This window comes from Maniola jurtina, chromosome 4, assembly GCF_905333055.1.
Source record: "Maniola jurtina chromosome 4, ilManJurt1.1, whole genome shotgun sequence".
NCBI lineage: Eukaryota > Metazoa > Arthropoda > Insecta > Lepidoptera > Nymphalidae > Maniola > Maniola jurtina.
Genome location: NC_060032.1, coordinates 6228387 through 6233521, shown reverse-complemented (window position 1 = coordinate 6233521; position 5135 = coordinate 6228387).

The following is a 5135-nucleotide window of genomic DNA, read 5'->3' as shown; positions in this document are numbered from 1 at the left end:
GTCGAAGGCGCACCTTTGTGTTCCTCGTGCGCCTCAGACAGTATGTAGAGACTTTATTGGTCCCTGGTAGATTCTAAACAGACGCCGCTGCAGGCTAGGTTTTGGCCACGTAGCCCAGCCACAAGGCGATACGTGGAACACCGTAGCGTTTTAGTCTGTAAGAGTCCGACATAACTCCCTTGCTTCACCGGCTGAATCCATAAGGATTTCCCCTCGAAAAAAGGAATGAGCTGTGTTACGATAAACGAGCGATAAACTCCGGAACGAGGAAATTCGCAGGAGAAAAAGAGCAACCAACATATCTCAAAGGATTAGTAAGCTGAAGTGGCAGTGGCTAGGCTATGTCTATCCCAGAATGGTCGGCCGATAGGGCAGACGTGTTCTTGAGTGAAGACGATGTACCAACTTAAAATTACATATTGCCTGCAACAGTTCCTGAATCCCTACAGTTAAGGAGTGTTATACCTTGCATCACCAGGGAAGAGGAGTTGAACTTGGAGTCTAATCATGAAGACGCTTGGTGTTTACAATATTAATTTAGTATGAATAGTTCCAGAATCAGCATACCTTAGGCGGGCAGCTACCTGCATCAGGATTAAGGAGTTGGATCCAAAAAATTTACGGATTTAATAGAAAACCATCTCCTTTTTGGAAGTCGGCTAAAAATATAACTCACAAAGCAAAAAGTTTCTTTAAAAACGAAATATTTAATACGAACTATCGGTAAACACACGTAAAAAACTTAAACAAACATGATTTTTTGATTCATATATATTATATATAGTTATTTTGTGCCAGGAACCATCTCGGGCGTCCTCTGAACACCCTAAGAAAGTTTCATCATAATCTGATCAGTAGTTTAGCCGCCTATAAGGTACAAACATACAAACATCGATTTTCTATATATAAAGAATAATTTTTGTATCAGAATATTCACGATACGAATTCAAATATTCGTAGCAACACTATATAGTAGGGCCTACTGTAGAACTTGCAGTCTACCTAGGTACGTAGGTACTCATAGGTATAAAACCTGTAATGCACGTGAAAGTCATTAATTGCGAAGAGTCCTATTAGATTTTACAGCTTCAAACTTTGTAACACGAAAACAGTTATTTTGGTATATTTATTGAAAGAATCCCGAAAGGTTAACTGTGTGTGTTAAAATTGTACATTAATTTACTGTAAAATATTCTCGTGAAAGTCGTAGAGGCTGGAGATTGCGTTTAGTTAATATTTATAACTAGAGATGCCTGTCTCTTTTTATGATCTCTATAATATTAACAATAAATTTTATACTAATCTAATCCTTGGTATCTATCTAATCTAAACTAATATTATAGATGCCCGTCTGTCTGCTATCTTTATACAGCCTATCCGTTTTATCAATTTTGGCAAAATTTGGTACAGAGACAGCTTGCATGGATCCCAGGGATGGACATAGGCAACTTTTTGTCGCAGAAAATCAAAGGTAAAAAAAAGAGAAGAGAAGAAGAAGCAGTTGCGCGTGCTTTAGAAAAGAAAATTACGGACGTCATAACTGTTCTAAAAAACAACAGAACAATGTAATGAAGGCGTTGCTTGGGAAACACGGGCAAGCCTTGTAGGAGTGTGACGCAAAACGCATAAAGACACGGAACAGGAGCAAGGAATCAGAAAATACACCGAGCCACAAGGGATCACTGGTATGTTGCGGTCTGCATAGCCCACCGCGGTGAGACAAAAAGGAAAATCTCGAAAGTTGCAACCGAGTTGGTATCCAGGACCTGGACCTTTGACTAGTTGATTTGTGACTAACAAATCAACGCTGTCACCTTTCAGTATAGTAAAGCTTAATTGAGTTTAAGCGTTACATATAGTTTAAAAAATAGGTAGGGAAGATAGATACAGTGGCTTAGCGTACGAGGCTGATAGTGGGAAGAAGAGATGCGTTATGAATCGTTTGTGATGGTGATCGTGTCGATATAGTCTTAGTTACGAATGGCAAGTGGGAGCAATCCCCGAAGGCTGACCTTGCGGCGTGGGAGCCAAGCTAGAAATCGGCCCCGTGCTTACGCAATGTCGATTGTACACTAGGGCTGTCCACCTTTCAAGTGTGACAGATAATAAATGGATAGATTAAATGTAAATAATAATAAAGGTTAAACTAACTGACTAATATGTCAGCATAACAGCTCAAACTGCTGGGTCTACAAACTCGTCATTTTTTTTTTAAATAAAAATAGCGAGCAAACACGAATGTTCCCTAAGCGATGTTAGACGATATTCGCCGCCCATGAACATTTGCAGAATCAGAGGAACCGCCAATGCGTTGCTGGCCTTTCAGAAAATATGGCAGCTGTAGTTAAAACCTTAGAGAACACCGATTTTTCTCCAATTCTAAATATTCAAGAACCAGAAACTGCAGCTCAAACTTTGGTAAATATTTTGACTACCGTGGTTGAAAGTCATTCTAGTACTGTATCAATTCGCAATAAACATCGAATTATAAAGCCCTGGATAACAAAAGGTCTCTTACGTTGCATGCGCCACAGGGACAAGTTATATCGTACTACCAAAAAGAACCCTACAGACGAAACTCAAAAGAAAATATATGTACGTTACAGGAATTACTGCAACAACCTTATCAAAAAAGTTAAGCTCGCATATGAACGTAATCAATTCTTACAAAACAAATCAAAACCTAAAGCCACATGGAACCTCATTAAGCGAGTCGCTAATTTTGATATAAACAAAAACAAACATACAGAACTTCTTAAGACAGCAAGTGATAATAGCACTGCTGTTAATGCTGTTAATAAATTTTTCGCTAGTATCGGTGAAACCTTAGCCACTAAAGTTAGGACTCTCAACACTAGTAATAATACAACCTTAATATCTGATACGTCTTTCCAACCTGTAGCACAACCTAATTCAATGGTACTATATACTTGTGATAAAGAAGAAGTAGAAAGAGTTATTCTTGGATTGCGCGGTGACTGTGCTACAGGCTGGGATGGCATCTCTTGCACTTTGTTAAAACAAGCCAGACACTTTCTCTCACCCGTTCTTGCCCATATCTTTAATATCTGCTTTATGAACGGTATCTTTCCATCTGTTTTTAAAAAAGCGGTTATACATCCTATATATAAAAATGGGGACAGAGGCAACGTCAACAATTATAGACCAATCGCTGTCTTATCTTCCATATCTAAAGTTTTAGAAAAAATAATTAATAGTCGCCTTGTTACATACCTTAATAAATTCGAAATTCTATCGAATAACCAATTTGGCTTTCGAAGTGGTAAGTCTACAGAAGATGCCATCTTAGAACTTACGAGCACTATAACAGAAGGTTTGGACAAGAAAGATAAGGTAATTGGTTTATTTCTCGATCTGTCAAAGGCTTTTGACACTGTCTCAGTCCCTATTCTAATTGGCAGGTTGGAGGAAATAGGTATAAGAGGGATGGTACTAAACATTTTTAAAGACTACTTAAAAAATCGCACTCAGTGTGTGAAAATTGGTGATTGTATAAGCCAAGAAGAACCATTAACTTATGGCGTTCCCCAGGGGAGTGTCCTGGGTCCGACACTCTTCCTCATATACATAAACCAATTATGTAATCTCTCTTTTCCCCTAGTTAAATTAGTAGCTTATGCTGACGATATGGCAATAGTTGTTCGGAGTAAAACCTGGACTGAAACGCAGACAATTGCAGAACGGATGTTAGAAAAGGTCATGCTATGGCTCTCTTCTAACTTGCTTTCACTAAACCTACAAAAAAGTAAATATATCACATTCTCTTTAAAAAAGAACTCACAGCCCCAAAACCCTTTTCTAATCAAAGCTCATACTTGCGGCTTCAATATTGCTAATTGTAACTGTGGTAAAATGGAACGAGTTGACTGTATGAAATATTTAGGAGTAATTATTGATAGTACACTATCCTGGGCTCCACAAATTGACAAACTTGTCGGCCAAGCGAGAAAAATGATTTACATATTCAAAAATCTCAAGCCTATACTCGACACAAAAACCTTAAAAGTTGTTTATTTTGCTTTGGTACAGTCGATCCTGTTTTATTGTATCACAATCTGGGGTAATTGCGGAAAAACACTACTCTTACGACTTGAGCGAGCTCAAAGAGCTATCCTTAAAGTGATGCTAGGGAAACCTATACTATTTTCAACCCGTGAGTTGTATGGTTTATGCGATGTTCTAACGGTACGACAGATCTACATACTCCAAGTAATTTTACGAAAACACAAACAAATGCACTATGATTCTACGTTAGACCATCGTAAAAGAAGATCCGATAAGGTATGCCAGATCAAATCTTGCAGAACTGAACTAGCAAGTAAACATTTTTGCTATGCTAGCCCAATAATATACAACAAAGTAAATTATCACTTAAATATTTACTCTGCTAATCAACGAACCTGTAAAATACTTATATCTCAATGGCTTAAATCACTCTCTTATAGGGACACGGAAGACATCGTAACTTTGAAATAATCCATTCACACTCGCATGCACATACAAACAAACACACACACACACACACACACACACACACACACGCACACACACACACACACATGCATATTAACTAAACACAATATTCATTGATTTTTAAGATTGTTACACATATATATATATTTAATGTTATATATATATCTATTTATTTATCTTGTCTTTAGTACCTAATTTTGTTAATCTGGAGGTGGGCGTTAACAACTGCAACACAGTTTGTACCTAACTAACGCAGTTGTTATCGTTGTTTATTTTAAGGCAATGTTAAGTGTAAATAAAGATATTTTTCATTTTTTTTTTTTTTTTTTTTCATTTGTCGACCCACCCCTTGATTAACCCCATGTTGAAATCTAGTGGGAACACCGCCGAATATCGCAATTAGGTGTTCGCTGTAACGATACTAAGGCTGAGAGCTGTAAAGCGCACTTTGACATTGCTAAGATTTTAGACACTGTTAAAACGAGACGGCTAGCATAAATCTGTCTCGATTTAACCGAAACTTAAGTCTAAGTTAGTAGAAGTTTACAGTTGATGTACCTAAAACTCCTTTAAAATATTTTCTTACGGTTAAAAATATTTTGTAATATTGCAACCCTATTAGCAACCACTCGGGCGCGCCT